The 24,648-nt window shown below is 42.1% G+C and overlaps 1 protein-coding gene across 7 annotated transcripts in view; it reads right to left on the bottom strand.

The window, feature by feature from the left end:
- kcnc2 (potassium voltage-gated channel, Shaw-related subfamily, member 2) overlaps nt 1–24,648 on the bottom strand; it is a 123,414-nt gene that overhangs the window by 38,572 nt on the left and 60,194 nt on the right. The gene's annotated exons all lie outside the window — the stretch shown is intronic.

Raw genomic sequence — 24,648 nt, 5'->3', positions numbered from 1 at the left:
AAAATAATCTCAGAAAAAATACCTAAACCACAGTGTACACCGACTGACATCATACGGTGTAGACTGCTGTATTGCCATAGCTCGTTTTGTTGTCAGGCTGCAGATGTTGCTTAACAATGTTTAATTCAATAATAACACAATAGAGACTTATCACAAACACAGTGAAGCTGGCATTGCTCGATTTGCTGTTATAAAAGAAAACACAACAAGAGTTTATTTTAATAAATTCAAATCACTCATCAGAAAAGCAAATGTTGACATTTTGCTTATGAACGACAAACTCAGACTTGGTTCCTTTGAAGGCCGGCCGTGTGATCTGATCTGTGCTGAGGTTTCTGCAAAGACTTCAGAAATAACTATCAGCACAAATCTGTTGCTGAGCATCAGCAGCTTATTTCACATCAAAATCTACTTTACCAGGACACAAACACACTCACACAATTCAGAATCACACTTTAACCCCACTAACCGCACGTCTTTGGACTTTGGAGGAAGCCAGAATACAGAATACCAGTTTAGGACAGGAGTTTCAGTCAGGCTGTACAGGTATAATTCTACCAATGGACAGAGGCTTAATTACAAAACACAATGGCCTGTATGAAACTTATTTAGATTTAATAACTCATTTGGCAGTGATGTCACAAATCCTTTGTCATAAGATGATTTTATGACTGAAGTGTGTCTGCATACACTTAACTCATTCACTGCAATTGACGTCTATAGCCGTCAATTGCAGTGAATGAGTCAATGGGTTTAACTCATTCACTGCCAATGGCTGGCAGTGAATGAGTTAAAAATGATCCTTCGGCAGTCACATAGAGGGAACCACCCTGCAGCTTATCATTTCTTATCTGTCTACAGCTGGAGAGCAGGGAGGCCCCTGATCGAGTCTGGTTGCTGCCTCATGTGTTACCTCTCTCCCCCACCCCAGGAAAGTTGAAATTGCAGGTCCCACATTGCCATCGTGCTGTGCAGGATGAATGCCCACATACTAACAGTCAGTGACTATAGCTACTTGCCATATACAGGGAGTGCAGAATTATTAGGCAAATGAGTATTTTGTCCACATCATCCTCTTCATGCATGTTGTCTTACTCCAAGCTGTATAGGCTCGAAAGCCTACTACCAATTAAGCATATTAGGTGATGTGCATCTCTGTAATGAGAAGGGGTGTGGTCTAATGACATCAACACCCTATATCAGGTGTGCATAATTATTAGCCAACGTCCTTTCCTTTGGCAAAATGGGTCAAAAGAAGGACTTGACAGGCTCAGAAAAGTCAAAAATAGTGAGATATCTTGCAGAGGGATGCAGCAGTCTCAAAATTGCAAAGCTTCTGAAGCGTGATCATCGAACAATCAAGCGTTTCATTCAAAATAGTCAACAGGGTCGCAAGAAGCGTGTGGAAAAACCAAGGCGCAAAATAACTGCCCATGAACTGAGAAAAGTCAAGCGTGCAGCTGCCAAGATGCCACTTGCCACCAGTTTGGCCATATTTCAGAGCTGCAACATCACTGGAGTGCCCAAAAGCACAAGGTGTGCAATACTCAGAGACATGGCCAAGGTAAGAAAGGCTGAAAGACGACCACCACTGAACAAGACACACAAGCTGAAACGTCAAGACTGGGCCAAGAAATATCTCAAGACTGGTTTTTCTAAGGTTTTATGGACTGATGAAATGAAAGTGAGTCTTGATGGGCCAGATGGATGGGCCCGTGGCTGGATTGGTAAAGGGCAGAGAGCTCCAGTCCGACTCAGACGCCAGCAAGGTGGAGGTGGAGTACTGGTTTGGGCTGGTATCATCAAAGATGAGCTTGTGGGGCCTTTTCGGGTTGAGGATGGAGTCAAGCTCAACTCCCAGTCCTACTGCCAGTTTCTGGAAGACACCTTCTTCAAGCAGTGGTACAGGAAGAAGTCTGCATCCTTCAAGAAAAACATGATTTTCATGCAGGACAATGCTCCATCACATGCGTCCAAGTACTCCACAGCGTGGCTGGCAAGAAAGGGTATAAAAGAAGAAAAACTAATGACATGGCCTCCTTGTTCACCTGATCTGAACCCCATTGAGAACCTGTGGTCCATCATCAAATGTGAGATTTACAAGGAGGGAAAACAGTACACCTCTCTGAACAGTGTCTGGGAGGCTGTGGTTGCTGCTGCACGCAATGTTGATGGTGAACAGATCAAAACACTGACAGAATCCATGGATGGCAGGCTTTTGAGTGTCCTTGCAAAGAAAGGTGGCTATATTGGTCGCTGATTTGTTTTTGTTTTGTTTTTGAATGTCAGAAATGTATATTTGTGAATGTGGAGATGTTATATTGGTTTCACTGGTAAAAATAAATAATTGAAATGGGTATATATTTGTTTTTTGTTAAGTTGCCTAATAATTATGCACAGTAATAGTCACCTGCACACACAGATATCCCCCTAAAATAGCTAAAACTAAAAACAAACTAAAAACTACTTCCAAAAACATTCAGCTTTGATATTAATGAGTTTTTTGGGTTCATTGAGAACATGGTTGTTGTTCAATAATAACATTATTCCTCAAAAATACAACTTGCCTAATAATTCTGCACTCCCTGTAGAGTATCCAGCCAGTGATCCAGTCCCCTGTGGGACTGCTGAGGGTCACACAGAATGTAATACAGGTGAGGTATAGAGTTTCTCTGCAGCCTCCAGTTTCAATATGTATTCCTGGATGACAAAAACAGTCTTAACAAGTTCCAACATCCGTCATTTGACAGTTCTTTGGCAGATCCATGCATAATAAACAGGATAAAATTAGAACAGTGTTTACTGGCAAAAATAGCAAATGTTCAAAAAGGAAACTGCTTTGCATTCTGCTTGGATTCATCAGAGGTGAGCAGCTGCTTTTATACAACTTTCACATTTTGGAGGGGACTTAAGTAAATACGGTATTTACTTAAGTCCGAAGTCTTGCCAAACATCTGCAGCTTGGCAGTGTATACAGCACTATAATGACCAGACCTGATTCTTTTGAAAACCTTACATCTTTCCACAGGTCTCCACTTCATCAGACATCACATAGACACAGAGCTGGATGAGACCAGCACAAACAGCAGCCTAACCGACGAAGATGATGGATCTATGGGGTCAGGAAAGCCAGAAGCAGGGCTGGAGAGGTACCTTTCATGTCCATTCACTGGAGGTGTGGCTCTATTGCATGGCGTTCCTCACATCAAGAAGCTGCGATCAAAGTCAGTACAGCTCTTCCTGCATCTGGAGCTTGTGAAGGACTTCTCAGTCATGCAGGACTCCTGTTCACTGCTGAACAGTCACAGCTTCACAGAAAGAACCTTGAGAGCAAACTGCTGCTGAAGCTGAACCATCACCTCACTGAGTGAAGAAATGGCACATTTTTGCTGAATATGCAGAAACAGATGCACACCCATACAACTTATGGTAAACTGAGCTGCCTTGTATGAACATACGTTGAAGATGCCTCGTTCTGTTTTCTCTGAGGCTGCTGTGCCATTTGGAGCAAAGATGAATATAAAGTTTACAGCATATCTTGTCACTGGAAATTGTTTGCACTGTTTATATATTTATATTATTTACTGCAGGTATTGGTGAAAAAAGCTTTATGTTGTGAAAAACTGAAACCTGGAAATTAGAATTGTTGTGCCTTATTTTGTTGTTTTTACATATATTCCTTTTGAAAATAGTAAAATTTGTATATTTATTTATTTTTGTTTGATAGCAGTTATTTAAAAAATAAATTGGACATTTCAAACAGTTACTCACTACTTAAGTAGTCTTTTCACCAAGTACTTTTTTACTCTTACTTGAGTAACTTTTTTGACAACTACTTTTCACTTTTACTTGAGTAATAATGTTTTAAAGTAATGCTACCCTTACTTGAGTACAACTTTTGGATACTCGACCCACCTCTGTAAATACCAGACATTTATTGAAGAACTAATCAGATAAGAACAGTTTCATTTAGTACCAAAAGTATTTTTCCCCATAGGATTTATATTATGGTATCTCCATTCATAGTATCAGACAACTTTTCTATCACAGTACTAATACACTTCTTTCTTTCTTTCTTTCTTTCTGTCTTTCTTTCTTTCTTTCTTTCTTTTGCAGGAGTATAAACTTCTCTCTCCTTGTCAATTTGAGCTGCTTATATCGAAGTCCAAGCCTCCCCCATAGTTCAGTAAACACTGCCAGAGAAAGAGCATCACCCTGGGATACATCACAACTAAAATGTGGTTTTTGCCACTGATTTCTCCCTTAAATGCATGAATGATTCAAAGGTCAGTGCAAGTTGGTAACAAAGAAACAAAGCAAAATTCCTCTGAAAATAGCCAACTGCAAGGACTGGAGTGAAAATTCAGCTAATATCCAACAAAAAATAATTTGAAAGGCGTTGAAAGCCTGGGGAGCTCCTGGCTCCTTGGGACAAAAATGCAGATAATGAGCGCTGGCTGAAGACTATTGCACAGTACTGCCTGCACTCTACTTTCTTCTGTGAGTTGAAAATCTACAGCGTGGGTCATTTATATGAATACATCGTAATAACATGGGAATGGTTGGTGATATTAAAGTCCTGTTTGTGGCACATTAGTATATGTGAGGGGGCAAACTCCTCAAGATGGGTGGTGACCATGGTGGCCATTTAGAAGTCGGCCATCTTGAATACAACTTTTGTTTTTCCAATAGGAAGAGGGCCATGTGACACATCAAACTTATTGGTAATGTCACAAGAAAAACAATGGTGTGCTTGGTTTCAACGTAACTTCTTTCATGAGTTATTTACAAGTTTCTCTTTGTTCACAGCCATTGACATGTCGAAGAGGTTAACACGTGAGGAGCGAAATTGTGTTGATATCTGGTGAACGCAATAACCGGGTCATTGCAGCAGATTTCAATGCAAGACACCCTACGAGACCACCCATCTCGCATGCTACAGTTAGCAAACTGCTTGCTAAGTTTCGTGAAACTGGTTCAGTGTTGGATTTGCCAAAATGTGGACGCAAGAAAACTGTCACTAATGAAGAAACATCAGTGGCTGTCCCAGCTTCATTCAGCAAGAGCCCACAGCGTAGCACTCGCCGCATGTCAATGGAGAGTGGCATTAGTCGAACATCCCTTCGGCGGATATTAGCTACTCACAAATGGCACCCTTACAAACTCCAGCTACTGCAGCATCTCAGTGAGGATGACCCAGATCGGCCACAGAATTTGCAGAATGGGCAAAACAAAAATTGGAACAGGACCCTCAGTTCACGCAGAAGATTTTGTTCAGTGATGAGGCAAACTTTTATGTGAATGGTGAAGTTAACAAACAAAACAAACGCTATTGGTCTGACACTAACCCACATTGGATGGATCCCTCCAAGACTGTTGGAACAACAAAAGTGACGGTTTGGTGTGTTTTTTTTTTTTTTTTAAGAACAGGCTCAAGACCCACCTTTTTAATTTAGCTTTTACTTAGCGTTTATTTATTTTATGCTTATTTATTCTATCCTGTTATTCTATTATTAATTTAGGCTTTACCTAATATTTATTGATTTTATTCTTATCCATTTTTTAATCTTCTTACTCTATTTATATTTATATTTATATTGTATCCTGTTCTTATTTATTTTATCATTTTACCCTGTATATATCCTATTGTGTCATATCTCCAGTGTTTCCTCAGAGGGGGTCTCTGCACCGGGGCTGTGATCGACCGTGGCAGCTGGGGCTCTGGGGGTCCTCTCAGCCTGGCTGGGGGGCTCCTTTGCCTCCCTCCTGCTGTGTGCCCAGCCTGGAGGCTGCGGTCTGTGACCGGCTCCCGGTGCAAACGGCTCCCTGTGATAGTGTTTCCTCACTTGGCTCATGCGAACCCAGCCCAATTTTTACTCTTTAAGTGTGCGTGTGTGTGGGGGGGATATGTGTATATTCACATCATTTATGTTAATGACAGTGTGGGGAGTGAGTTGGAGGGTGGGGTGGGCTGCTTTTAACTATGTAAAGCACTTTGTGCTACATTTTTTGTATGAAAAGTGCTTTATACCGGTAAATAAAGACTGATTGATTGATTGATTGATATGGGGTACAACGATAGTGGGTCCATTCTTCATCAATGGAAACCTCAAGGCCACTGGATATTTGAAATTGCTACATGATTATGTGTTTCCCTCTTTATGCACTGAAGCTGGCACGTTCCCTGAGTTTTTCCAGCAAGATGGTGCACCACCACATTATGGGTGCAGGTCCGAGCATTCCTAGATGAACCGTTTCCTGGAAAGCGGATTGGTCGTCGTGGGCCAGTTGAATGGCGCACAAGGTCTCCCGATCTGACCCCCTTAGACTTTTATCTTTGGGGTCACCTGAAGGCAATTGTCTATGGTGTGAAGATACGAGATGTGCAGCACCTGAAACTACGGATACTGGATGCCTGTGCTGGCATTTCTCCTGCGGTGTTGCTATCAGTGTGTGAAGAGTGGGAGAAGAGGGTTGCATTGACAATCCAACACAATGGGCAGCACATTGAACACATTTTATAAGTGGTCAGAAACTTGTAAATAACTCATGAAAGAATAAAGTTACGTTGAAACCAAGCACACCATTGTTTTTCTTGTGACATTACCAATAAGTTTGATGTGTCACATGACCCTCTTCCTGTTGGAAAAACAAAAGTTGTATCCAAGATGGCCGACTTCTAAATGGCCACCATGGTCACCACCCATCGTGAGGAGTTTGCCCCCTCACATATACTAATGTGCCACAAACAGGACTTTAATATCACCAACAAATCCTAAGTTATTACGGTGTATCCATATAAATGACCCACGCTGTATATTACTCTTTTAAAATAATTTATTTTTTATCATTTACTGTCCCCCCCTTTTTTTCCCGCTTATTTTAATCTCATCTATTTTTCTTTTTTGGCTTTTGCACAAAATCACTAGACTTTCCTCTGGCGCTTCACTGTCCCATCCTCCATGCAACATTGCAAAAAAACAACGACATGCATGTTGGTATTCAATCATCTCACTTTACTGTAATTGCGCATGACCACTTCGTCTCTGTCCTGTCTTTGTTTATTATACATTGATATAGTTAATAATAGCACATTTTTATCTCTTAATTCTCACCCAAATTTAGCAAGTTATTATTTATTTGTAATTCTTAGTTTTATAGCTCTTGGAGATATATCATTTACATTATTATAAATGCACCATGGGGGGCTTGGGGTGTGTTATGGAAGTTTTCCATTAAATAAAGCCTGCAGACAAGCAATGAGCGATAGCCAACATTCTTTAATCATAACGAATGTTATGGGGCGACCGTGGCTCAGGGGGTTGGGAATCGCATCTGTAACCGGAAGGTCGCCGGTTCGATCCCTGGGCTCTCTGTCCTGATCGTTGTGTCCTTGGGCAAGACACTTTACCCTACCGCCTACTGGTGTTGGCCAGAGGGGCGCAATATGGCACTGTAGCCACAGCCACCCTGGGGCGCACTGACAGAGGCGAAGCTGCCGGACACTGGCGCCACCGGGCCCTCTGACCACAACCAGTAGGCAACAGGTGAAGTGTCTTGCTCAAGGACACAACGACCGAGACTGTCCAAGCCGGGGCTCGAACTGGCAACCTTCCGATTACAAGGCGAACGCCCAAACTCTTGAGCCATGATCGCCCCAGTGAATGAATAGTGGTATTGTAAAGCGCTTTGGGTGCCTTGAAAAGCGCTATATAAATCCAATCCATTATTATTATTATTATAACAAAGAGCAGAAAACCAAGCTTGGGGGAGAGCATGCATGATTGCGGGGCAGACGGTCAGCAGAGTCTCGCTGAGCCTAACATGGCTCTCAGTTAAATACCTTCTCCAGGAACAAAAGGCAGTACACGTCTAAGGCCACGTCCACAAAATGATGCGTTTTCATTTGAAAACGCATCATTTTCTCTCCATTTTGGCCTCCCGTCCACACTGAGATGGCGTTTTCCTCAAGGAAAAACGCAACATTTTGAATTTCAATTCAATTCAATTTTATTTATATAGCACCAAATCACAACAAAAGTCGCCTCAAGGCGATTCATATACGCTCTTGAAAACGCATACAACGGAGCTGCCCCGTCGCAGTGTGGACACTCGAAAATGCAGACTTTCTAAAACGATGACGCATTTTAGTCATGTGATGCAGTCATGTGACCAATTAAACAAAGATAGCGGAGTGCATTATACAACAGTTGTTTTGTTTGCTCTCAATTTTGACAGCTCTTTGACAGTTCTCACTCACTTTTGCGCAGGACTGGAATGTCAGCGTTTTGGGCCGTTTCAATGTGGATGCTCAACTCTGTGAAAACGACTGAAAATGCGAGTGTGGACGCGGAGCGTTTTCAGACAAAAACACCATTTTGGTATCTATCCAGGCCAGTGTGGACGTAGCCTAAGAGACAAAAGACTCAACAAGAGACATGTTAAAATCCAGTGGCACCAAGGCATTATACAATAAAATAATGTGAATAATACATAAATAAAAGAACTTATACAGGTGAAACAGCATTTCAGTACGCTGTATAATGTGTATATTGTTGTATTGACAATAAATTTCTTGAATTTTGAATGTATGAGTAGCTAATATTAGCAAGTTAGCTAAGAAGAGACAACTTGTAGCATAAACAAGACAACTGCAGAGGACAGCCTATGTGCTCCCTCTGAACTTATAATACAAATATATGACACTAACATTAAGTTAGTTTTGAAAATAAAATTAAAACAGAACAAGGTCTTTTATCAGAGTTCCCAAGGGTCACATCTGCTTAGATTTAGGCACAGCAATTAATACGACCCAAATGTTGATTGTTAACAATCATTGTTCCCCTGAAGTGGAATTTGATGTCGCTGCCAAATGGAGTAGATCTGGGCTCATTCTGCAGGTCCCCCTGGGCTTAACAACCTCAGCAATGAATAAATTCATGCTTGATGTAGCTGCAATCACATCCCCCTTTTACCTCTACACACACACACACACACACACACACACACAAAACCTGAATGTTAATGCAGATGAAGGTCACGGCAGTGTGTTTTGCTCTGGGATCTAGGCCTTTTGACTGATGACTGTCCCCCGGCTAAATGTGAACACCTCCTTTTCAATCTGATGTACTCCATTTGCCATGTCACAGGGAGATATAGCATTCGGTTTATTTCTACTCGTGGGAGCTACGTGCAAAATAATTGGAAAGGAGATCAATTATTTATCCATGTAATGTTTAAAGTCCTTGTGCTGACACGGTATGACAGAAAGCATTCTTGTTTTCCACCTTCTGTCCATCTGCTTTTATGTCTCAGTGATAAACCATGGACGACACTCAGTGAGCAATAATTTAAATATATTCCTGCCATTTGTAACAAAATGTTGACAAACCCAAATTAAGCTACTGTATTCTAGTGTCACCTCCACTCACAGTGTGTCTAAACTGTAACACTTTTTTTTGCCAGTTAGTCTTAAATAAGTAACAAATTTGTAAATGTAAACAAACAGAATTATTAATATCAGATGATATCTGATACCTTTAAACAGGGTCACGTTAAAACAGTTATGTCTAGAGGTGTAGATGATTTTCAGAAGTAATTTTGGAATTAAAGTGTTTGGCTAAGATCAAAGTATTACTAACACTTTATTTCATGAAGTCATTTTTAACAGTTTACTTGTGTAGATTTTGCAATTTTTTAATAGTTCACAGTCTTCATCCCTCACCTCTAACCGGTCGCAGCAGATGGCCCCGCCCCTCCCTGAGCCTGGTTCTGCCGGAGGTTTCTTCCTGTTAAAAGGGAGTTTTTCCTTCCCACTGTCGCCAACTGTTTGCTCATAGGGCTGATTGTTGCAGATGTCTCTCTGTAATGGTAGAGTCTTTACAATAATAAAGCACCTTGAAGAGATTGTTGTTGTGATTTGGTTGTTGATTTGTTGTGATATAAATAAAATTGAATTGAACCAAATAATCAAATCAAATCAAATCAAATCACTTTTATTGTCACATCACATGTGCAGGCACACTGGCACAGCACATGCGAGTGAAATTCTTGTGTGCGAGCCCCACAAGCAAGAAGTTCCATCCATCCATCTTCGTCCGCTTTATCCGGGGCCGGGTCGCGGGGGCAGCAGCCTAAGCAAAGAGGCCCAGACCTCCCTCTCCCCAGCCACCTCCTCCAGCTTATCCGGGGGAATACCAAGGCGTTCCCAGGCCAGCCGAGAGATATAATCTCTCCAGCGTGTCCTGGGTCTGCCCCGGGGCCTCCTCCCAGTGGGACATGCCTGGAACACCTCACCCAGGAGGCGCCCAGGGGGCATCCTTGTCAGATGCCCGAACCACCTCAGCTGGCTCCTTTCGATGTGAAGGAGCAGCAGCTGCTCTACTCTGAGCCCCTCCCGGATGGCCGAACTTCTCACCCTATCTCTAAGGGAGAAGCCAGCCACCCTTCGGAGGAAGCTCATTTCTGCCCCAATCCGTCTGTCGATCTCCGGCTCCCTTCTCCCATCACTCGCGAACAAGACCCCGAGATACTTGAACTCCTCCACTTGGGGCAGGAACTCATCCCCGACCCGGAGTGGGCACTCCACCCTTTTCCGGCTGAGAACCATGGCCTCAGATTTGGAGGTGCTGATCCTCATTCCCGCTGCTTCACACTCGGCTGCGAACTGTTCCAGTGCGAGCTGGAGGCCCTCACCCGATGAAGCCAACAGAACCACATCATCTGCAAAAATCAGAGATGAGATTCTGAGGCCACCAAAGCGAAAGCCCTCCGCCACTTGGCTGCGCCTAGAAATCCTGTCCATAAAAATTATGAACAGAACCGGAGACAAAGGGCAGCCCTGGCGGAGCCCATCACCCACCGGGAACGAGTCCGACTTATTGCCGGCAATGCGAACCAAGCTCTTGCAACGGTTGTATAGGGATCGAATGGCCCGTAGCAATGGGCCAGACACCCCATATTCCCGCAACACCTCCCACAGGACACCCCGAGGGACACGGTCAAATGCCTTCTCCAAGTCCACAAAACACATGTAGACTGGTTGGGCAAACTCCCATGCACCCTCAAGTATCCTGGAGAGGATAAAGAGCTGTTCCGCGACCAGGACGAAAACCGCATCGGTCCTCCTGTATCCGAGGTTCGACTAACGGACGAACTCTCCTTTCCAGCACCCTGGCATAGACTTTCCCAGGGAGGCTGAGGAGTGTGATCCCCCTGTAGTTGGAACACACCCTCTGGTCCCCCTTCTTAAAGATGGGGACCACCACCCCGGTCTGCCAGTCCACAGGTACTGCCCCTGATCTCCACGCAACATTGCAGAGGCGTGTCAACCAGGACAGCCCTACAACGTCCAGAGCCTTCAGGAACTCGGGGCGGACCTCATCAACACCAGGGGCTCTGCCACCAAGGAGTTGTTTAACTGCCTCAGTGACCTCGCCCCCGGAAATTGGCGGGTCATTCCCCTCATCCCCAGACTCTGCTTCCTCCTCGGAAGACGTGTCAGTGGGATTAAGGAGGTGCTCGAAGTATTCCTTCCACCGCCTGACAATTTTCACAGTCGACGTCAGCAGCGCTCCGCCAGCACTATACACAGTGCAGGTAGAGCACCGCTTTCCCCTCCTGAGATGCCTGACGGTTTGCCAGAATCTCTTCGAGGCAGTCTGAAAGTCTTTTTCCATGGCCTCTCCGAACTCCTCCCACACCCGAGTTTTTGTTTCAGCCACTGCCCGAGCCGCATTCCGCTTGGCCTGTCGATACCTGTCGGCTGCCTCAGGAGTCCCACAGGCTAACCAAGCCCGATAGGACTCCTTCTTCAGCCTGGTGGCTCCCTTCACCTCTGGTGTCCACCATTTGGTTCGGGGATTACCACCACGGCAGGCACCAACCACCTTGCGGCCGCAGCTCAATGCAGCAGCTTCGGCAATGGAGACGCTGAACATGGTCCATTCGGACTCAATGTCCCCAGTCTCCTGTTGAAGCTCTGCCGGAGGTGTGCGTTGAAGATCTCGCGGACTGGGGCCTCTGCTAGACGTTCCCAGCACACCCTCACTACGCGTTTAGGTGCACCAGGTCTGTCCACGTCCTCCCCCGCCACCTGATCCAACTCACCACCAGGTGGTGATCAGTTGACAGCTCAGCCCCTCTCTTTACCCGAGTGTCCAGAACATATGGTCGCAGGTCTGCTGATACGATTACAAAATCGATCATCGACCTACGGCCTAGAGCGTCCTGGTGCCACGTGCACTTATGGACACTCTTATGTTCGAACAGGGTGTTCGTTATGGCCAAACTGTGATTAGCACAGAAGTCCAATAACAAAGCACCGCTCGGGTTCAGATCAGATAATCAGAAGTTGACTTATTAAATATTAACTACAAACAATAGCTACGTCCCAATTCAGAGGCTGCATCCTCTACGTAGGCCGAGAAGGCCACAAGTGCGAGGCAGTGAAATGGGACGGTCTAGCCTTCAAGATTAGCGTCACCGCTGTCTCGATGGAGTTTAATAAACTCATCCGTCTGCTCCCTGCTATCTAAAGTATAACAGGACACCGGAGTAAATTCTCGACCATCTCACACTCACACTTTACTCAGGAACAAATAAGACCCTGAAAAAAGCTAAACAATAATATTTTAACTTATCTGAGTGACTTGTATATCATGTTTAACCTGAGTACACTGAAAAAAATAATCAGTGGGATAAACATAAAAAAATTATTGTAATCGGTTGCACGAAATTAAGTTATGTTTGGTTAACCTTAGTTTTTTATGTTATACCTGCACACATTTTTCTGGTAACACGAACATGACTTTTTTATGTTGTTGTTATGTTTTTCATTCCGGTCAAATATTTATAGAAACCACTTGTTTATCAGACATGAACTTTTTGTGTTAATTGTATTGGACTACTATGTGTTATATTGACAAGATTATTTTATGGTAAGCTTATTTTATTTTATAACAAATTTCTAATATATAATATATAATCTAATATATAATTGAGTGTTCAATAAATGAAACTAAATTAAGGCTGATCTTACTGTATGTACTGTACACTTTCTCTTCAATCAAAGAAATAAGCACAACATTTTTGAACAATGACCTGTATTTTTGAAAATACTACACAGTTGTAACAATGGACTTTCAATTCAGGCTTCCAAAATATACATGAGTCATATTTGTACAATGCATCTCTTGAAAAACATTCCATAACATTCCTCAAAGTTATCTGCTGTAACCTGAATTCAACATTGTGGGGCCTTATGACATCGCGCTTATGTAAAAAATAGTTTTATAAATGTAAGAGCCATGAGGTAATATGGCAACAGGGGTGTAATTATTAAAATGACACAAAGAAGAGACTTAAAATAACATTATAACCCACAGGCACACAACCAAGAGACCTAAACTGATTAGTATTGGCTTGCTTCTATCACTAAACATCACAATCACTAATACTAGACGATGCAATCTGTTTGTAGTGGTGCACCTTGGGAAAAAAATTGCAAACTGGTGAAACTGGTGCAAGGCACCATTTCCATTGAGAAAAATGGACATTCAACGTTTGAATTTTTTTTTAAAAAAAACCCATGGCTTGAAAAGTGAAAACTGCAGGAATAAAGGCCCCAAGTTGAAAAGTGCCAGAAAAATAAGTTTCACTATGTACTGCAACTTTACCAGTGCTGGCTTAAAAGAAAGGATGGTATATATTCGAAGAGGTAAACATGTTGTTCCCACATCATAACTGGAAAACTGTTCAATCGTACAGTCTGGTCCTGAAAACCTGGGCCTTCTTTGAAAGGCTGTTCCTTTTGAGCTCCATAACCAGTTTCAATAATACCTCGAAGGTATACTTTTCCAGTGGGTAGGTGAGGTTCAAAGTGTACATTAGTCCAAACAGCATTGCAGCTGCTAGGGTATAGTTATCCAAATCCTGCCAGACTCTCTGGCCTTCAAGGACTATCCCGATGTCCTCAGGGCTGCCATTGGCATCTCTTGACTTTATGATGTAAATTCCCATGGTTGTTTCCTTATTAGATCGTTGGATAATGGCTTCATCTTTGGCCTAGAAAATGCAGAATTCCAAAATTTAATTAAACAGAACACTGGTCAAAGAACATTATATCAAATCTTATTTTAATCTGTGTCACTATTCCAAAAAATGTTAACATTAACACATTAGGTGAACAAAAATGGATTCATTACAGCATGTGATTTGAGTCCTCAGAATGCTTAAAAAGGTAATGCGAAATCTCCACGCAAAGAAGCAGAATACTGTCAGAGCATAGAGAGGTGTTCAACTATGAACTCCACACATCGTTCTAATGCAGGTAAAAGAAAAAAAAAAAAAAAAAAAAAAAACGCACCCATGGTAAATTGTGAAAATCCCAGGTGATTTTCAACATACTCCTGGCATAGAGAGACAAGCAGCATTTTGTTAAAATTATTATTTTCCCTAAAGTGTATACACAAATTATTTTTTTCTTACCTGGGCCGTGGGCTCCAGAATGTTCTGAAGTCTTCTTCCTATTTGTCCTCCTCGCCTTTTGAACACCTTTATTAGTTTGTCAGATAGCACATCTATCTGCGAGAGTAATATGGACTGCAGTGGCATGGTGGTAATGCGCTTAAACTCTGTATCTAAAAAGATAAGTTGTCACATAAAAAGGCTGTCAAAATCTCAAATCTCACAAGGTTACATCCACACAAAGTTGTTATTTTTTGTCATATTACTATTTATTAGCTATGGGTCCCATGTTGCTGAGCAGTTCCATAGTTGCCCTTACTTCCATACCACCCAAAGCCTGTTTGCAACCACAGCAGTTGCCTCCTTCTGGCCATTTTGCAGTTCTGCCAAATGACCCAGAAACTACATCTAATATTGTCATATACACATCAAGGTCCTTCATTAATACTTAGTTAAATTAGTTAATTTGACCTTTCCAGAAAATTTACCTTACAGAATGTGAGATAACATATGCAAATCTTCACTAGTAAATAAAATAATGTTATTAAAACCTTAACTGTAACACCTCTACATAACAGCGCTAGAGAATTGTTCTGAAGCAACACCAATCTGCCCTTCAGCAGCGATAAGCACCATATATCGATACAGAAAAAATAAATTTAACATGTTTATATTGTCATTATTTTTATCTCTTTAAGCCCTCCTCTCAGTCTCTCTATAAATCAGTTAAAATAATTTGTTGGGTTTTTGTGTGTCTTTAACATGTTATCAGTAGATTACATTCACTGCCCCAGAACATGAAATAAAGCCCCATGTCATGCACTTCCTCTCCTAATGAGTACTGCATAGGTGTCATGCCCTAAATCAGGGGTGCCCAATCCCGGTCCTCGAGAGCTACCGTCCTGCAGCTTTTAGATGCATCCTTGTTCCCACACACCCGAATCAAATGAATGGCTTGTTATCAGGCCTTTGCCAAACATGATGGCATGCTGAAGAGGTAATCAAACCATTTGATTCAGCTGTGTTGGAGTAGGGATGCATCTAAAAGCTGCAGGATAGTAGCTCTCGAGGACTGGGATTGGGCAGCCCTGCCCTAAATAAACCGACTTTAGTGAAGACACCCCCCCAACACACACACACAGAGCCCACCCCATGGCAAACTAGCTTATCTAACTGTTTAACTAAAACATTTTAGGTACAACCAGTTAACTAAATGGACACGAGTTTGTTAGTCTGTATTCACTGAGAAAAAACAAGCGAATGTGACTGGGCACACACTGAAAAAAAAGCTAATGCACATAATATTGTCCCGCAGCTTAAGCTAGCATTATCGTTAGTTAACTTAAGGAATGACTTGTTTTTTCCATTATGTTGCTCAACAGCAATTCATGAGAAAAACTTCCCCATCTAATGGATGTTCTCTTCGTTTCCTCTCAAACATGTAGTTTTCAGTTTACCTTGATAAAGTAAAGCTCAGCACCAAACGTAAACGAAGCGAAGACAAAAAATGGCAGACCGCCACAGTGAATTTTCCCTCGTAGAACACACCCTGGGGGTGGAGTTTCAACAGAAAACATAACTATTTTCTGTTATTTTGATATGACTGGTTTTAAAAGACTGAACATCCTTCTAAAACAAGTGAAAGGCGTGAGACTTAATTATGTTTAGACCAAAAATATAAATGATTCATGTTGGATATATTTACTGTATTTTTACTAACTTAACAACCTCATCATTGCATTAGTTGCTTTATGCTATAGCATTACGCTTACATTAGCTTGAAGCTCAAGGTCGTCATTTTATTTAATTTCTTTTTCTGGGCTTACAAACAGGACACACAACATTTAGATAACCGTTAGACTGAATCTTGGGTCTGTGTTGAGTCTTCCAGCTGCTGACTACAGAAGCTAGATTGACCTTTCAGCATGTTTATAGCGGCTGTGGCTATGTGCTGGTAATGTTACCGTGTGTGAGCAGTCACATTGGCAGCAGACATGTTTCAACAAACTAGTCATATCCCAGCCCTACATTAGCTTGTTTAATGGTTAAGACACTGCAGGTACCACCACTTACTACAGACACCGATGCAAGTTTGTAATAGTCTGTTAATTTAGACTGAAAGAATATACAAACAATATTAACTCACATTATATATGTTAATTACTAATTTGCTTATCGCATAATTTCGGTTACCATTAGCTAACTGGAGCCTAACATTAGCCTTTCATGGTTTTCGATAAACAGCCCACATACCTGTAAAATAACAACACCCCAGTAAAAGTCCACATACATAAAGGGTCTACACTCGTTCTCACTGGTGTGTTAGCTTTAAAATCTTATTTACCTTCAAGTGTAAAACTCCAGATGGTAGTAGATTTTCCAAAGCGAGAGACAAAAATGGCGGACAGTGCAGCCGATTTTTCCTTTCCAGGGGGCGGAGCTTGAGGATAAAACACGACTAACTTGTTTCTTTTCAACATGATTTGTTCTAAAAGAATGAATATTCTTAAAGAATATGTGAAAATTAAAAGACAAAAATATGTTTAGATGTGAAATTTAAATTAGTCATGCTGGATATATGAAGTAATTCTATGCAAATTCAACAACCACCCTATTGCATTTTTTTCAGTGTAGGGAAAGACCGCGAGGGTCTGAAACTTTGTGCCAGGAGCTCGATGTTAAATGGACTGGACTGGTGCTTATAAAGCGCTTTTCTACTCTCCCAGAGTACCCAAAGGACTCTATACAACATGCCACATTCACAGTCTTCTAAGGTTCTTAGTGCTTCCTAACTACATACACATCACACTCCGATGGACACATATCCTTGGACTGCCCAAGGATACTTGGCATGCAGACTGGAGGAGTCAGGGATTGAACCACCAACCTTCCAAACAGTAGCGGACCTGCTCTACCACCTGAGATACAGCCACAGATGTTCTCGCCGGCTCATCGAGCTCCCGGCTAGCTATGGAGCTGGTGGGTAACAGACGTCTCTGAAAACGTCGGAGCACTTTTGCAAATATGTGGTGTCTTGATAAACCGAGCAGATATTTGAAGTTTACACAGCTACATTCTCGCCTGAAAATATGTTAAACGTGTATTTTGTTACCTAGAACGAGTAATAAGAGCAATATTAAAACAAGTAGCTGCCGCCATTGTTGAAAACTGGAATTGGCTGAGCCGCGCTATGAATTCTGGGATATGGTGGGCGATGAAGGATACACCTGACCCATCCTTCAAATCTGGGGGAATGGATGTCGGCCGCATTTGGACAGCCTTCGCGTCGCTGTGACCTCAGGAGGATCAAGCCCATGAATTTGGACACCCCCTTTGTTGCATCTGGCCATTTGTCTTCCTGTTTCTATAATTTTCTGGGGTTAGTCGATAGGGGTGGCTGTAGCTCAGGAAGGTTGGTGTTCAGTTCCTGGCCATTCCAGTCTGCATGCCAAATATCTTTGGGCAAGATACTAACCTCTGATGCATCCATCAGAGTGTGAATGCTAGATAGAAAGCACTTAAGCATAAAAAGTACTTGCATAAATAGGTATATTATTTTTTAGAAAGTGATTTGAGGTTTCAGGTAGAGCAGGAAAGTGCTGTAAAAGAACCAGTCCATTTCTCAAATAGGGAAATTTGATTTTCATATTTTCATAAGAAGTGACCAGGCTGGACGACAAGAAACAGGAGTATCACCCCAGTTCGAGCAGTTGTAAATAAAAATTTGGTGAAGGATTTTAAAGATGGAGCTGCAAGGCAAAAGGATTTAATGGTTTTATCAGGAGTTGAAGCTGTATTACAACCACTTTTGTAGATATTTCAGTTAGTGGGGCAGTTTGAGCTCTTGTTAGCAGAGTAGGGACAATCTGTGAAATCATTTCAGAGAGCCAACTGACCTGGAGCTGCATCAGCTGTATGTCTGAGATAAAGTAGTATTATTTTACTATTTCCATGCTCGGTACCGGTGTGAGATTTGGGTTACGAGAGCACATGTTGTCAAATTTAATCATTTGATTGGTTAGATACTCAGACATACAATATTGTTTATATGCAGAAACATAATTTAACCTTCAGAACTGTTTTGTTTTACTTTAAACGTCAGTTAGTCTCGAACAATGGCCTCAAATTATTGCGTTATGTATTGTTATGCTACAAAGGTAGCCATACTGCTTAAAAATGTAAAAAAAAAGCTTTATACTTGTTTTAAAAAGAGGTAAACATGTTCTAAATTTAAATTACTACACCATGGTTACAACTTCTTCCTGCCTAGTTGTAATAGCAGTGTGCCAGAAAGCTCTCAGGGATAAAATTTACAGTTAATTCAATAATTACATTTCTGTAATTAGATTAAAACCCTCAGAGAAAAAGACACAGATCGAGTCAGTGATAAAAAGGCTGTGAGTACAGGAAGTAACAGTGAGTGATGCTAAAAGGAAGGCACGAAGACTGAGGGAAAAATAAGATATCAGAAGTAACAAAGGAGGAAAACAAAGAAAGGCAGAGGGTGATGATAATAATGAACGGGGTTGATGGCTGTGCTCACACAGAACAATCCTAACCCTCCATGGTCCAACTGCTCCGTGTTAAATAATATAGATAAGAGAGGAAAGCAGCTTGTTGTCCACATCAATTTAGTGAAATCGCCCTGTATTGCTGGGAAAAAAGTGCTTAATGATTCATGAGCTCCCATTACAATCACACCAACTTCCTAAGAAAGCCTCAGTAAAGGACGTGTGAGGAGCTGAACTATAGCAATATGAAGCTTGACTTTCATTAACAGAAAGAACAGGGTTGGTGAGCAGGTGGAAAAGTATGCACACTATGTATGTGGCAGATGATGGATCGAACATTTGACCTTCAGTCCTCACTTTCTTCTCGCTGCCCAGCAAAGCTAAAGCAATGACTGCTGGTGGTGTATGTTATAGGGTGTATGTTAGTATTACACCACCAATGTAATAATAATATTTACACTTCTGTCCAGCAAGGCGGCAGCTTTTCAGCCCTTTTTGAGATGTGACTGTGATTGCTGGGAGTTTGGCCATTAAAAACCAGCATATTAACAATGCAAAACTGAAGTATTTATAGATGGTGCTATACAGCAGAAGGTTTATCAAGGAGAGAGCACTAAATCACAGACAATGGGACCTGAGAACAGAAAGTCAAAAGTTGTATGAGAAGAAAGCCAGATGCAGAATGAAAGGCAGATTTTGGATTTGCTGTTAATGTGACTGCGATAATGAATAAACTGAACTGCAGTGCAGTTGGTATTTAGGTAGAGAGCTCAGAAACAGCACTGCACAAAATCTGCTTTTAGATACATAACTGAGCGACCAAATGACCGGCTTTACCCCAAACCTTTCAACAAGAATTCAGTTACTTTCAGCACTTGATAAAAAATGAACAAAATAATCTTCTACAGGAGTCATAACAAAGAAAGACTTTAACTGACATCTCAGCTTATTTCAGTGCTTCATAAGCTACTGTCACTTTAAGTGCAGAAGCTTTCACTCCCATACTTTATTTAGCTTGCAAAGAATAAATAAAGAATGGCACCCTTTCAAATCTAACACCCATGCTTGCTATTTTATGATCTTTAACAAATTTCACATGGAGGTTTGTTATTTTTTCACTAAGACTCTCACAGCCCCCAGACTACAGCAATTACAATAATGAGTTATTATTTCCAGTATTAGGCTTAAATAATGAGGTTTGGAATTATGATAATCTGGCTAAAGAGTGAGTAAATACGCAGCGATTTCACTACAGCTTCTCCAATTAACGTGCTCAGTCAACCTGAACATTCTGCCAGGCAACATGCACAACACAAACTGACATTTCAGAGCAGCCATTCGATATGTTAGCGCTGTACCATGGAGATATCTGGCACACACTTGCAGACAGACACACAGTATTGCAACCACACACACAGTCTGGTGCACAAGCAGACACGCAAGCCACCACTACCTCACTCCCCCCCTCTCCACTGTCTGTGTCTCACGCTGAGGCAGTGAGGTGCTTTTGCTGAAACAGAAAAGAGCAGCCTCCCTGCCCAGCAGAAAGATCAACACAGGCATCACTGATGGACCTTTCTGGTGTAGGAAGGCAGAGGAGCCGGCAGTGATTAGAATGAACTGTTTCCCACCATGAAGTCCAAGCTTAATCTTCTATGTTGAACAGATAGATAGATAAAAAGCTTGTAGAAGCTAATATACATAACCTCCTGTTGTGCTCACAAAAATCAATGTTTGACTGAAGGTGCTACTGTGGATAACCTCCAGGCCATGGATTGGGTGTGCAGGTGCTACATGCAGATTGTAACTCATTTCAGCTTCTAGAATGTTCTTCTTTTCAAAAACTTAGTTGTGGAATGCCGTTGGTGTTTCTGGATGTGGTGGAGATGAAAATTCAAAGTATTCACACCCCGAAACTCAAGCACCCTTAAGGAAAGTGACTGGAAAACACACCAGCAAGTCCACTTCTGAATGGCCCAAAAACCAAACCATAAAAACGTCTTTGGTGAGACCGAGTCAAAGTCTCTACTCTACTCCTCCTCATCTAAAGAAGCCAGCTGTGGTGGTTGACGAGGATGCCTCCTTAGACCACATCGTTGGATGTCATATGTTGAAAATGCACTCAACATGTCAGGCCGAAAATTTTGTTCTTCATAAATAAACTTAGAGTTGAAATATTTTAAAAAATGGTAAATGATCCACTCTGAGACAACAATTGTCCGTATGTTGCCCATGAACTGAAGTTTGTCACGCCTGTTATAAATATGCTCCGCAGGTAAGTCAGATTATAAGATTATACTCTCTCCATGAACCTTTGTGTCACAGCACCAGCCAATGGACCGCCTATACTGCAGCCACAAACAGACAAATGCATTTATCACCCCAGGAGTGTGTCAAACGTGTCAGGATCAACAGGATTTGATTATGATACATTATAATAATAATGGCAATAATCAATATTTAAGAAACAGGCCTCAGAATTACAACTCTAATAAAAAACCAGGATACAACAATATTCTTGTCCTGTATGTTTACCATAAGTACAGTATGTCTGCTGTTCCCATCTCGCCTTGCAGATTTCAAACAGCACTTCACAGACAGACAACTACAGCACCTGTGTGTAGCATGAGCGAACCAGACTGCTTTCAGTGTGCAGGGATTTCACAAGCACTGCGAGGTGGAGGTGATCTAAGCGCTGAGGCAGGATGGATATAAACATCATTTGTTTTCCCTGAAGGTGACTGAGATAAGCAGCCCAGCGATGGATGTGTGGAGCGAGAGGGCAGCCCTGCAGATTGATGTTGTGTTAACATGAAATGAATTGCCAGAGGGAGGGAAGCTGTATAGTGTTTGGAGATATGATAAGAGATCAAGCAGAGATGGAGGTTGTGGGCATGTGCGTCACCATTCGTACGCGTGTGTGGGAACATGAATTGTTTGTGAATGAGCAGCTCTGAGAGCAAACGGCAAACCATCGTGTGAGATTCAACGGCAGTATCCAAATGCACCTCCGCTGCATTTATGGGAAAGTAGAGAGAGCAAAAAGAGTGCGAGAGAAAAGAAAGTTGAAGACAAGAAAATGTGAAAGACAGTCAGAAAGAGAACACCAAAAATGGACACGTACTCTCATCTGGGATCCTGTGCCCCTTTCCCCTCCTTTGACTGTCCGTAGCTCCAGTCTGTCTCCCTCTCACCGGTGGGTCCGAGTATCAGCTTCTCGTAATGAAAGCACACACTTTCCCTGCTCACACTACCCAGCTTCCAAATGAGGCCTGGGATCTGCCATCGACATCCATCCCTCCCTTGACTGTCTAACGGGTTTGTGATTTCCAAATTCTCCAATGTCTCAAGGTCGTTGCCATCCAGGAGGAGGGAAGGGGCTGTGACTGTGAGCTTTGTAAGCTCCTGTTTATGTAGAGGAACTTACAAACAGCTAATTTATAGAGCTTAAAAATGCAGCTGCAAAACCTGCAGTTCCTCCAGATGCTGCTGGTTTCCCAAAAAATCCCAAATTTAGAGCATTAAGAAGTATGTCTAGGGTCTAGTACAAAGTGCAGATTGACCCCGTTGATTGTTTCTGCCCATCTTTCTTCTTTCCAACAAACCAATCACAAGGTAGTTACTGGTGCACCTTACCCATTTTTGCACCTGAACACATGCATGCCCGAGCCAGTTCAGTCAGGTGAAACCATAAATATACATCTTTAGAAATCCAGCATTACTTTGGTTTACCCACTGATGTAACTGCCATAGTGTAGAAGCCTTAGATGTAGAGGCAGCAGATGTGGTGTCAGTGGGTTCTTTGTTATACAAAGTGATTTTGCCACCAACTCTATATCACTTCATAACAACATAAATGTCTGGAGTAAATGGTGACCAATGAGGCTTTGTGCTGGAGGGCAGTTCATGCAACGATTCACTGCACATGGAGTTAAAAACACCTCACACACCATCCTTTATCATTCCTATCCCCGCCCCAAAACCAACCCCAGTAACAGCAAAGGTTCACATTTGTGTTCACAGTGGCAGAGAGAGCGTACACAGAGACACGTGCTGTTTTAAGCCAGATCTTTACTGTGCTGACATTTAACCCACAGCAATCTGAGGCAGACAATTGGTCTGTGACTATCCAGTTACTCATGGCAACCAGGAGCTATGTAAAGCAGCTAGCATGCCTCACAAACATTTTATTGCTAATTAATGAACACTCCAGTGTTAATGAGCAGAGCTGTATTTCACTCCGGTGAGAAGTGTTGCTGTATTTTTGTAACCAGTGATATCAGAGCTGCCGCTGCACAAACTCTCCTCCACTAGCACTTCGGCTGATAATCATCACAAAGCTACATCATTTTAGGACAAACCGCTGTCTGCCCTGAGACACTGACGTCTTTAACACAAGTATGGAAGCATTAATAAAGAGTTGCCTGCCTTCTCATATAACTTATAGAGAATTGTCTTTCTACACTGGGTGAAACCACACTCAGTGTCCAAGTCAGCCTATTGGCAGCTACAATAAAAAAAACTGCAGTGAGCCAACATGCTGTTCTACCCTCGGGGGTAGTCTGAGGTCCTGGACCGATCTGGTAATGTACATTGCAAGTATACCTGCACAATACCTTTTGCTTGTTGTTTTGTTGTTTTGTTTGCTGGCATATTCTGAACGTTGCATTTTGACTCCATAGGCATCAGAGCAGCTGTAGTCCTCAGGACAAGTTTCACATTTTAGGAAATATTCTCCATCCAGCCAGGCTTTCTGCTACACTGTGCCTGATCACTTGATTGATTGGTACAGATAATGGGGTGTCACCTTTACTTTCTCTCTATTATACTGTTGTGTGAGTACGCCTGAGCCTGCTCCAGCTCATGTTGAAAACCATGAACAAAACTTTTGCTTTAGAAATAAGTTTTCCTGCCCAGCATTAACCTCCTAGCACCTGCCGTACACATATGTGGACATCACATTTTGGCTTGTCTAGACCACAATACTAAATTTTCCTCTACAAGGCCCTGATGTCATCTTCTCAGAAACTACATCAGGTAAAAATATCATTCTTTGTTTTTACATTCATCAGGTCCCAATCAGCCCAAAGAGCAAAGAGAAAATAAAAATGCAGTTCAGGTCTTTGGAGATTAGGATTATCTCCTGAACTTTGTTTGTTTCATTAAGCAGCATTAGCATTAGCAGGTTAGTACCCTGAATTTAAGGATGTGGCCTTTCAGTTTTTTGTTTCTATCTACTGATGAAGATGTCAGTGGTCTTCCACTCCCACACAGTCTGAGGAGCAAACAGGGAAAAGAACTGTTTGGTTTTTAATAGTTATGAATACTAATATACACTCAACCTGGATGCCATACACAGTTAATATTTCAAACCAAGAAGCATCTTGTTTGGCCTTGTCTTGTTTTTCATGCACAGAGAAAGTGACCTCCTCCTGCTAATCTCAGCTGCTTGCAGCTTCAACATTCATGCACTGCTTTGCAGGTGATAACAGAGTTCAGAGCGAATGTCTTATTATTACCGATCTGGGTGAATCTGCCTTATAATGGAACCCAGTTTTTGGGAAATTGAAGTTTATGGTTAGAGCATGAAAAATAGAGAATACCTGCAAACTGTGGGACAAAAAGGAAAACATGTTTTGCCAGCGGCCTGTTTTACACCTTGGGGACTGGA

Source organism: Rhamphochromis sp. 'chilingali', assembly GCF_963969265.1.
Source record: "Rhamphochromis sp. 'chilingali' genome assembly, chromosome: 7".
NCBI lineage: Eukaryota > Metazoa > Chordata > Actinopteri > Cichliformes > Cichlidae > Rhamphochromis > Rhamphochromis sp. 'chilingali'.
This window is presented reverse-complemented; position numbering and strand designations above follow the sequence as displayed.